Source organism: Pristis pectinata, chromosome 26 (assembly GCF_009764475.1).
Source record: "Pristis pectinata isolate sPriPec2 chromosome 26, sPriPec2.1.pri, whole genome shotgun sequence".
Lineage (NCBI taxonomy): Eukaryota > Metazoa > Chordata > Chondrichthyes > Rhinopristiformes > Pristidae > Pristis > Pristis pectinata.
In genome coordinates, this window is record NC_067430.1 from 7290183 (window position 1) to 7302988 (window position 12806).

Consider the following 12806-nt stretch of genomic DNA (forward strand, 5'->3'; position numbering starts at 1 on the left):
CTAACTTTCTCTGTGCCCTCAACATTTACTTTGCACATCTCCTCTGAAAGATCTCCCCAGGTAGTCTCTTTCCAAAAGGAGGCAACTTGATTCTAATTCAGTACCCTGATATTGGCGATTAGCTCTGTAGTTCTCTTCTGCACTGCCTGAAGACTAAAGCTGTGCAGAATATCATTTAATAGCTACCTGTGTCACCGATGGACAAGAGAAAGGAAGGTGACAGAATTGAGATAGTTTCGGATCATAATAGAGATCGGGATGTTGTGTGGAAATGCATTTCCCATAAACCTCAGACTGTTTTCAATATTTTTTCAGTCACATTAACTGCTGGCATTTCCCATTCAAAATTACGTCAACACCTGCCATTTGAATTTATTATGTCAATTGTCACAATGCATTTATAGGGCCAGATGCCAAATGGCCAAGTGGTGTGCACTTCTGAAGCCTCTGTTCCCATTCAATTGCCTATATATATTCAACTCTGTTTATTTGCTACAGGCAACGCCTCGAACGATCAGCTGATTGACTGAAATGTATTGGTCCAGAATATGTTGGGAAAATAATTTAATGGAATTTTACCCCGCAACCTATGGCAGGGAAGAGATGTGTTGAAATCTGCAACTGTATACAAGCTGTAAAAAACAGCATGAGAATCAAGTTCATGTTTAATAATGTGCAGATCTTTTTGATGGTGAGGTTTGTAGAATACATGGAATTTTAGTCTTCAGGTCATAGAGTCATAGCGTTATACAGCATGGAAACCGGCCTTTGGTCCCAATTCATCCCTGCTGACCAAAGTCCTTCTGAGACCCAGCCCCATTTGCCTGCAATTGGCCCATATCCCTCTAATCAGGGTCCTGATGGAGGGTTTCGACCCAAAACATCGACAATTCCTTTCCTCCCACAGATGCTGCTCGACCCTCTGAGTTCCTCCAGCAGATTGTTAGTTGTTCCAGATTCCAACATCTGCACTCTCCTGCATCTCCCTCCAAACCTTTTCTATCCATAAACGTGTCCAAATGTCTTTTAAATATTATAACTGTACCTGCCACTCCCATATCTTCTGGCGACTCGTTCTATATACCCACCACCAGTCCTAACTCACCCTTAGAGATTTTCTAAATTTAAAATTAAAATGATCTCTGCTTTTCTTTCCAACAAGTTTGTTTTTTTTATCCCAGTCCTAATCCATTTATTGTTTCCTTCTTTATTTATTAATCCGGATCTAATCTGACCCCTTTGTTCCTCGGCGTCTTACTCCGCCAGTTGCTTTAGAAGCTGTCTTAACGATCCTGAGATTCTGGATGTTCCATTGCCTTCAACGCACCAGCCGTGTGTGAAGCAGGCAGGTTTCTCTGTTCCTTCCTGCTTTCTGTTTTCTGTGAGCAATTGGCTTCAACCTGTTTAGCCTGTTCAATATACTGAAGTCAAGCAATTTGTTCGGCTCTGCAACAGATAGGAGATGTAATGATCATGGAAGATTCTGTAAGCAGCAATAACAATAATGTGGACATTACAAGTTTCCTATTGAATCTTAATAAGCATGAAGCAGCTCTAAACATTTGCTGAAGGCAAGCTATCAACCTCCAGCTTTAGAATAATTCTTATTTGCCTTGTTCCCAGAGGTAGTACAAATATAAGCTGAGTCAAAACAGCAGAAAAAACAATTTTAATATAAAAACATTAAATATTTATAGGTTAACTTAAAAAATATAGCTAAGTATTTGATAGAATTATGTTTTGAATCCACCAGTTTGATCTTGTTTGGAAGGTACCTGCATTCAGTCTAGCCTTTATTATTTTTGTAGCAGGAACAAGGATTAATGTATCTTGCCAAAGCATTTAATCATGCTTACCTAATTTAAGGTTTTTCTTATCTCTTTCATTCTGTGGTGTTTTGCGTTGAGAACTAAAGTGGTCGGTGTCAATGACATGGTGTTTGATGGTTATAGAACTCTCTGTTTCTTATCCTTTAGCTCAGTACATCTGAATATTTCACATTGGCATCCATTGTTTACAACAAGTATTTCCACGCTCAGCCTGAAGGAGTTTGGAGACTATCTGTAATTGCCAATATTCTTGCAAAAGTACATGCTCTCCCCCTAGGGGGAGAGAAATGTCCCAGTCGTGGTTTGAAATATTTCTAGAAATATGGATTAAGTATCATTATTTAATTGCAGTTTCTGCTGGCAAGGATTCTTTGTGAAAAAGACAACTATTAATGTCTTTCAATGGGCTGTTGTTTTCAAGCCTTTAACACAGATTATAAACAAGGAAATTGGATTCAATTCCTCAAGTTTGGGCTACTTTGGGCTCCATCCAAATTAGTTAATCTTTTGATGGAAGTTTCTGTAAACAGTCACTTTAAAACCCAAAGGTTCAAAACCCCATGGACTCTGCTCCATAACACAGATCAGGTCCTGTAGAAATGCCATTCAGGACAAGCACTGAACATGGGGAACTTCCTCCTCTACCAGGATTTCACTGGGAACCCTTTGCTGTGTTTCTTCCCTTCTCCCACTCTGCAGGTGAGAGTGTGGAGATTAATTGATGTGCTCTTTAACAACAGCTTAACCAAGGCATACATCTGTTGAACTAGCTGATTTGATTGGGTGAGTCCTCCAGCAGAACAGGATATACTAGGTCCAATTGGTTAAGTACTAAACCAGGCCAGGCCTTTACTAAGATTGAAAGGTTGGCATTGTCTTTATTAGATCTGATTGGTTACATGGAGTAATCACATGATTTACAGCCCTGTAAGTGGATCGTCTAGCCATGTGATTGGTAATTATTGTGCCATGTGATTTACAAATTATGACATCATCACTATTATAAATGTATTGTAAAAGAGGTCCCTCTCCTGCACTACAGCAGCCACCTGAGCCATTATTCACCTCATCTGGAAATTTGCCCACAACAGCAAGACGTAGAAGTCTCCTAGAAAAAGGCAAGAGAAACATACCCAACGTAGTCCTCATCCTGATGACCACCTTTGTGTATGGTTGTTTTAAAGCTGTGTACAGACCGTGGGTAGTCAAACACCAAGAATCACTATATTCTATCTGTCCTTGGTCTTGTGAAGGATGGGTGTGGCCAAGCTACTGGGGAAAATTCCATTCAGTTGGACCGTGCTGCCTGTGGAAAAGTTTAACCATGAGTCAGTCAGGCAGTTGTCCATACAGAATGTCTTAGAGGCCCTGTAGGTTAAGCAAACAGTGAATCCTGATGGATGGCCCACCCAGCAGAGTGTCAATACCTCATCACACCAGAACTTTCAGTACTGCCCTTGAGGTGGCTGTGGTGCAGATAAGATGGTCACCCATCTCCTCTGGGCCATGTGTTTGTCAAGGGGATCTGGAAAGGAATGCATTGATCTCTGTCGAGGTTCATCCCAAGCATGAATCTATGCTCCCACTGACAGAAACATTAACTGCTGGAAATTCACCACAGAGTGAAGGATACTCAGGGCTTGCTGGTCTTCCAGTGTAAGAAGCTGTCTATGTTCGAGTATTGTGGAGTGATACGCTGCTTGGTGCAGTCACCACAAGGGGTCTGTGGGAAAGAGCCACAGTATTTCTCATTGAGTCATAGAGTAAAACAGCACAGAAATAGTCCCTTCAGACCAACTTATCCATGCTGACCATTGTGCCCACCTAAGCTGGTCCCATTTGGCCCATATCCCTCTAAACCTTTCCTATCCATGTAATTATCTAAGTGTCTTTTAATTGTTGTTGTTGTACCTGCCTCAACCACTTCCTCTAGCATCTCATTCAATATGCACATCACACTCTGCATGAAGTTGCCCCTCGGGTCCCTTTTAAATCTTTCCCCTCTCACCTTAAACTTATACCCTCTAGTGTTTAGTCCCTGTTCCCTGAGAAAGTGACTGTGTGCATTCACCCTATCTACGCCCCTCATGGTTTTATACACCTCTATAAGGTCACCCCTCAGACTCCTACACTCCAAGGAATAAAGTCCTAGCCTGCTCAACCTCTCCCTGTTAAGTCAAGCCCTCGAGTCCTGACAACATTCTCGTAAGTCTAAAAAAATTCTCATATATTTCATATTTCCTTGTAACATAGAATGAGGCCATTCTGCCCAAGACTTGATACCAACACTCAGAGTAATCCCATCATTCCCATTCCCCCATTTATTTTCCTCATATTCTCCCTCACATTCCCATCAACTCCAATCTACCCACACTAGGGGCAATTTGCAGTGGCCAATTAACTTAGTGACCTGCACATCTTTGGGATGCGGAAGGGATCTGGAGCCCCTAGAGGGATCCCACACAGTCGCAGAGAGAACACGCAAACCGCACACAGACAGCACCAGAGGTCAGGATCAAACCCACGACACTGGAACTGTGAGGTAGCAGATCTGTAAGGTCTACCCACCACTGAAAGAGTTGGCCATTGTAATCATCTCTCAAATATTTCATTGATGGAATGTTTAGGAGAGAAAAGTTAGTTGACATATTGTAAATATTGCAGGCAGACACGTGATATGCTTTGTATAGCAAACAAAGACAAAAGAATTCTTACATTTTATAATTGTAAATGTTATGAATAAAATATATTTTCAAGAACAAAAGAAAAAACATTGTACCAGTGATCAGTGAGATTGTACCAGTAGGATTGTTTATATATAACATTCTAGAGGGTTCTTGCCTGCCACTGTGTGTGAAGCAATAAAACCAAAGCAGTCAGTACAGGTGCTCATCTCCCCTTTATTTTACTTTAAGCAAAAGTCGATTTCTCTTTTGTAAGAAATCTTGCCTATGCTTATAATTAGAGAGGAGTCAATACAAGCCTAGTGGGAAATAAATACTCTCATCTAACTACATAATTATATTTTTGTAAAACTCAAATAGAATCATTAAAATGTACTCAGCAGCAGATATTACACAGCTGTTTTAGTGACCATGGAGGTGGGAGTTTTCAAGTGAGGCTGCTGAAGATCCCGATAATGGTAACAATGGGATCTCGATTCAGTATCTAGTACTTGACTGTTTGAGTCAGTGCTTTGCTGTGAATGTTCACATCAAGACACTTTATAGTGCTTGTAATTTTCTTTTGATTTGTTCAAGACAGGAAATCTCCCTCCACACCAGTAATTGGTGGTCTTGGATGCTCACTGTCTCTGTCTTCTCCAGGTGACCCATCCGTTGATTTTTCCTGTCTTTCCATTTGGAAGACTTACACTCCCCTTGAAGCTCCCTCAAATGCCATAGCCAGAGCTGTGATTGGCACTGACTGTATGGCTTTGGTTGGCAGTTGGACTAATCTTTGGCTGGGGCAGAGATTGCATTATTTAGAAAGGAACAATTCTCTGGGGTATCACTTAGAAGAGAATGTGCTGCACAGGTAAAGCTTGATCTATATCATTTCCTAGACAGCCAGGATCTTTACCCCAGGATAGAAATGTCAGATACTAGAGGGCATAGCTTTAAGTTGAGAGGGGGAGAGTTTAAAAGGGGGTGTGCAGGGCAAGTATTTTACATAGAGAGTGGTGGATGCCTGGAACACACTGCCAGGGGGTGGTGGTAGAAGCAGATATGATAGGGGTGTTTGAGATATTTTTAGGCAGGCACAAGAATATCCAAGGAATGGAAGGATATGGATCATGTGCAGAGAGAAGGTTAGCTTAATCTGGCATCATGCTTAGCACAGACATCTTGGGCCGAAGGGCCTGTTCCTGTACTGCACTGTTCTATGTTCTAAATCACCTGCGGGAACTGGAGCAGAATTTTCCAAAGCATTTTGCCTTCATGGATCTTCTTCTATGATTTTGCCCTTGCCCATTGGTTACATGGATGGGTGGCAGAGTGCTGGTATCGAATGGGCTATATCATTTAGCTTTTGTGGTGTCAGACGGAATTGACAGACCAGTTTGCATTATCCAGCCCATCAGTTTTCACATGTTCATTTGTAGTACTGTAGCCCATAATATCTGTAATTCTATTAGCTCTTTCCTACGCTTGTGAAAATTTCATCAACCCAGCTTTGCAGATTAGTTAATATAAATTTGAAACATTCTACCATTCCAATTCATGCTGTATAATAGTGACCAATGAGAGCACTCTGCTCCACAAGGTTTTTTGATTGGATCTAAAATATAACCATGTTTCCCTTCAAACTGCTGGATAAATGTCTTTGAAAATAGAAAGCTAACCAACATTGAGCTGAACAGGAAAAGGGATGTTGCATGTGCAAAGTATCACACATTGAACATCTGGTGCAGGCTGAGAACTATCACTCTCTGGGAGGTTGTGAGCAAGCAGCAAGGTGTTACAGCTTCTATATTTGGTAGACAGGAATAATTAATGCATTGCTATTATTAACTAGATGAATGGATTTAATCTATCCACTTCCCTGACTATAAAGAATGAATGTTGGCCATTTAACTCCATTTAAAGCTTTACCCTTCTGAGTTCTTTTCTTTGCTTATGGTTTTCCCCTTTCCAGCAAAAACAAACATTCTCCAGTTCCCTCTCCTCCCACCTAACGTGACCCAGCTGGAACAGGAGGAGAGCTGCTTCACTGAGAGACATCACAAGTGACAATCAAATGAACGTTAACATTTGGGCAGAGCAGGATGAAGACAAAATGCTCCGCTTTCCTCCTGCTGTCCCTGGCCCTGAGATAAAACAGTTCAGTACAAAGCTGCTCCCATATCATAGCCCGCCCAGTGTGAAGAGTTCACCCATTGGCTTTTGGAATCATAGAGATTGATGGTACAGAGGGTGATCATTCAGCCCATCACATCCATGTTGAGGAAACACCTTCTAAGAGACAAGCTGAGCATTCAGTGTTTGACTATCTTTATTATAGGGTCAGATACAAGGCCAAAGACCATGGGTGTATCTGGATGTTCAAACAGCTCCATATTATTTGGAGAAATGATAAAAGTATGAGATAAGATTTCTTTATTAGTCACATGTACATTGAAACACACCGTGAAATGCATCTTTTGCGTAGAGTGTGCTGGGGGCAGCCCGCAAGTGTTGCTACGCTTCCGGCGCCAACATAGTATGCTCACAACTTCCTGACCTGGACGTCTTTGGAACCTGGGAGGAAACGGGAGCCCCCGGAGGAAACCCACGCAGACACGGGGAGAATGTACAAACTCCTTACAGCCAGTGACGGGAATTGAACCTGGCTCACTGGCGCTGTAATAGCGTTACGCTAACCGCTACACTGCCATGCCTGCCCAATGATGAGGAAAAGAAAGAGAGGACTGTAGATATGTAACATTGGTTGAAGAAGGAGAGAAAAGGAGAGAGAGGGAAGAGTGAAGGAGAAAGAGAGAGAGAGAGGAAGGCAGAAATAAGAGAGAGACAGAAGGTGAGGTATACAAATATACGAAGATGTATATTAGGAGCAGAAGTAGGCCATTCAGCCCCTCAAGCCTGGTCTGCAATTTAAGAAGATCATGAAGACACAAGGGATTACAGATGCTGGAACCTGGAGCAGCAAACAATCTGCTGGAGGAATTCAGCAGATTGTTTGGATTTTTGGGGGCAGAAGAATTGTCAATGTTTTGAGTCCTGATGCAGGGTTTCAACCCGAAAGGTCGACAATTCCTCTCCTCCCACAGATGCTGCTCGACCCACTGAGTTCCTCCGGCAGATTATTGTTTCAGAAGATCATGGTTGATTTGATTTTAACATCAGCTCTGTGTTCCCATTTATCTGCAATACCTTTTCACCCCCTTGTTTGTCAAGCTTCGAGGTGCCTCTGCCTTAAAAATATTCAAAGACTTCAAGCCAGTGAAATACCTTTAAAGCATACTCTGTGTTGTAATACAGGAAGAGGTGCCGTATCCATGGCTTAAAAAATCTAATCATTATGTGTTTCTCTTCCTCCCTGTCTCCTTAACTCACTTTGTTCAGAGATTGTTTAATTGTTTAGCTCTGCTAAACAATCAGTCCAGTTGCATCTGTCCATTTGTTGAAATTCTTAACAGGATGCATTTTTTTCAGCAGTCTTGCTGATAAGTTCCAACTATTGACAAGATATGTACCCAGTGCTAAACCTAGACTAGAGCAGTTTAACATCCTTCAAAACTATTGGTAACCCATGGTTTAGGTCAGAACTAAAATCCAACATATGGCCTATATCCCATTTCCATTGTTAGAAGCTGCTTTTGTCATACGTCCCAATGAAAACATTCCCAGCTTTAAGCCAAGTGTCCTGTTTCGGGTTGGTTGTGTCCTGAAACTTCCTCCAGCTGGAATGGTTTGACAATCAGAGTTTGACTGTAGCAATGGCGGGGGCAGGAGCTGGAGCAGGAATGTAGTCAGGAGGTATTGGTATTGGTTTATTATTGTCACTTGTACTGAGGTACAGTGAAAAACTTACTTGTCTTGCATACCGTTTGTACAGATCAATTCTTTACACAGTGCATTGAGGTAGTACAGGGTTAAAGCAAGAACAGAATACAGAGTAAAGTGCCACAGTTTAAGGGAAATGCATTGTAGGTAGACAATAAGGTGCAAGGTAAACAAGGTAGATTGTGAGGTCAAGAGTCCATCTCATCGTATAAGGGAACCATTCAATAGTCTTATCATCGTGGGATAGAAACTGTCCTTGAGCCTGGTGGTATGTGCCCTCAGGCTCCTGTATCTTCAGCCCAGTGGGAGAGGAGAGAAGAGAGAATGACCTGGATGGGTGAGATCTTTGATTATGCTGGCTGTTTCACCAAGGCAGCGAGAGGTATAGACAGTCCATGGAGGGGAGACTGGTTTCCATGATGCATTGGGCTGTGTCCACAACTCTCCACAGTTTCTTGTGGTCCTGGGCAGAGCAGTTGCCATACCAAGCTGCGATGCATCCAGATAAGATGCTTTCTATGGTGCATTGATAAAAATTGGTGAGTGTCAAAGGGGATGTGCCAAATTTCTTTAGCCTCCTGAGGAATTAGAGGCACTGGTGAGCTTTCTTGGCCATGGCGTCAAGTTGGTTAGACCAGGACAGGCTATTGGTGATGTTCACTCCCAGGAACTTGAAGATCTCAACCCTCTCGACCTCAGCACCATTGATGTAGACAGGTGCCTGTATACCACCCCCTTTCCTGAAGTCAATGACCAACTCTTCTGTTCTTCTGACATTGAGGGAAAGGTTGTTGTCATGACACCATGTCACTAAGCTCTCTATCCTGTACTCCAACTCATCATTATTTGAGATACGGCCCACTACTGTGGCATCATCTGCAAACTTATAGATGGAGTTAGAGCAGAATCTGGCCACGCAGTCATGAGTATATAGAGAGTAGAGTAGAGGGCTGAAGACACAGCCTTGTGGGGCACCAGTGTTGAGAATAATCGTGCCGGAGGTGTTGCTGCCTATCCTCACTGACTGCAGTCTGTTGGTCAGAAAATCAAGGATCCAGTTGCAGAGGGAGGTGTTGAGTCTCAGGTCTCCTGTTTTTGTCCAACACATCAGAATAAAGCCTGGAGGTGGGTCAGAGGACATATCAGAACATCAAGTGACTTGCCTTGACATCAAAGCAAAACATTTTGGGCTGGTGGGACGGAGAAGTAGGGATTCACTTGAAGTCAACAGCTGGAGCAGTAGAAAGTCAACAAAGCCAAGCCTTATCTTTAGTCCGTAAGTGAGTGTGAGTTAATTACAAAACCAAAATAATTTCTATGTTTATGATATTGAGATAATAAACTTGTATATGGATAACACACTCTCACATGAACTGCAGGGAATTAGTTAATTTAGTTTAAAAAACATTTCTTGGACTTGCAAAGCCCAGACCACAGCCCCATTTGTGCTTTCGTTTCTTGCTCACTCCTTTCTTCTGTATGAATTATGTTGACATGGGTTTGGAATATGTTCCACTCAGATTGGTTGATAAACCTCAGAGCAAGATCTGCTGGCATCACAGCCCAGGATAAATGGTAATTAATGAGCCTTTCACCGGTAGTTCATAAGATTCCTTTGAAGGTACCTGAGCATCTCTTGGGAACAGAAGATCTGAACCACCAAGAAAGAAACACAAGGATATACTTTCTCTTTCATGAGGTACTCTCATTTACATTTATTTATGTTTACACTTATTTTCTCTTTGCCTATTTAAGGAAAGACAAAGTCTTCAAGGACAAACCTTAACTCAGTCAATGTCTGAACCTTGACGTCCGATTTCTGTTGTACCCAGACACATTGGTATTATTCTTTGTGTACATATTCCCTCACATCCATCTGAAAGGCTGGTTTTATGTGGTATAACTCTATCTCATTGTTCATGTTTGGTTCTTTGTGTATACCAAGGAGGAGATGAGTGGGTGTCTTAGCTCAAGACAGTGCTCATCCACTCAACCACTCTTAATGATCTGTGATGATCCTTGGTCCCCAGCCCCTTTGTCTCTCAAACAAAGTCTACTGACATTCTTATTTCTCACCTTGTGCTTTTGGTTGTCATTATTTTCTTCTAGTGTAATATAGTATTCAGATTTTCTATATGCTGTGTTTTGCTTTTGCATTCATGTTTTTCTTGATGCTTAAAACAGATTTATACCTTCCGGTTTGTGTTATCTATTCCTCAGACCTCTGCTGTTTGTGATGTACATAAATGACCTGGATGAGTATGTTGATGGGTGGGTCAGTAAGTTTGCTGATGATACCAAGACTGGTGGAGTTGTGAATAATGTAGGAGACTGGCAATGGATACAGTGTGATATAGATCAGTTGCAGATGTGGGCAAAGAAATGGCAGATGGAGTTTAACCCGGATAAATGCGAGGTGTTGCACCTTGGTAGGACTAATGTCAAGAGGCAGTACACTCTAAAGGGCAAGACCCTTAACAGTGTTGAAGAGCAGAGACCTTGGGGTGCAAGTCCATGGCTCATTGAAAGTGACTACACAGGTAGATAGGGTGGTTAAGGAGTCTTATGGAATGTTTGCTTTCATTAATTGACGTATTGACTATAGGAGTCAAGAAGTTATGATGCCTCCCTATAGAACTTTGGTTAGGTTGCATTTAGAGGATTGCATGCATTTCTGGTCACTTCATTATCAAAAGGATGTTGAGGCTATAGGGAGGGTGCAGAGGAGTTTACTAGGATGCTACCTGGATTAGAGGGCATGTGCGATCAGGAGAGGGTGAACAAACTTGGGCTCTTTTCTCTGGAGCAGCGGAGGCTGAGGGGTGACCCGTTGGAAGTGTATAAAATTATGAGGAGCATAGATCGGGTGGACAAGCAATATCTTTTTCCCATTATTAAGCGATCCAATATCAGAAAGCATGCATTTAAGGTTAGAGAGGGTGGGTTCAGAACAGACATGAGGGGTATGTTTTTTACTGAGATAGTGGTGGATGCCTGGAATGCGTTGCCTAACAGGGTGGTGGAGGCAAATTCATTAGGGGCTTTTAAGAGGGGCTTGGATGGGCACATGAATGAGAGAAAAAATAGAGAGATATGGGCATTCTGTAGGTAGGAGGGATGAGCTATGTCGGCACAACATTGTGGGCCAAAGGGCCTGTCTGTGCTGTACTGTTCTATGTTCTATACTTGATGACAGATGTAGAAGAGGGAAGGAGGAGAATACGATCTGAATCCAGTATGTGTTGACTACCTATTGACTTGTGTTGTTTAATGGCCAGTAGAGAACAGACATGTGACAGAATCCCAGATGTGAGAGGATAGTATTTCATAACATGCCCTTAACTGACAGACCTGATGACATCACATTCAGATGACTTGCTTCCGCTGAGTTATCAGGGATTTGGACTCACTTGCAGAACTTGTGGTCAGATCTGACCCAGAAGGATAGAATAAAGTTGCTTTCCTCTCCCAACTGTTAAATGACCTCAGCAAAATTAATTTAAGTAACCTCTATCCAAATCTCAGCAGTCACCATCCTGTGTCCCAAACTGCCCATTATTTAGCATCAGATGAAATTAACTGGCTAATTGTATTCAGAGATACCACAAGGGCAGCTGCTGTGGGAAAACACACTGCAACGCTGGTGCAGTAGGAGTTTCTCAAGATTAATAAGGTACAGTCTGGAGAGAGTTGAACATTGTACAACCCGTGCAGTACAAGATTCCATGCAGTCGCATGCATCTTAACTCAGTGACTACGGGAATTGAAAGAGCATTGAGAGTTTTCAACACATCATGATTAACTTGAATCATTATTTGTTATAAAGGATAAACTAAGGTGCTTAATTTCATTACTATGGGCAAGATAATAGCACCATCTAGTGAATACTAATTGTTGTATTTAAGGGATGATACCTTAAGAGCATTAATTGGATTCTGAATGTAAGCTGTACACTATTTTGGTTGAATGAGGCTGTAGGATTACCTGATGTTGTATGTACAAATTGCTTAACATCAATCACATGTAGATGCACTGTGATATGGAAAGTAAACAAGACGTCCATTTGACAGCCGTTCGTTGTTTCCAGGAGATCTCATCTGTTAAGGAAATCCAGCATTTGTCTTGCACAGCTGGACAAGATGCATTTGTGTCAGACCCACTCACTTTTCCCATTATATACAACAGCAAAGATATTTGAATTCAGAGCACAGTTCTCCCCACTGGGCGCCTAACACTATCTTTTACGGAAGAACATAAGAAATAGGAGCAGGAGGAGGCCATCTTGCCCATCAAGCCTGCTCCACTTTCAATAAGACCATGGCTGATCTAGTCGTGGACTCAGATCCACCTACCTGCCTTTTCCCCATAAACTTTAATTCCCCTACTATGCAAAACTCTATCTAACTGTGTCTTAAATATATTTAATGATGTAGCCTCCACTGCTTCCCTTGGCAGAGAATTCCACAGATTC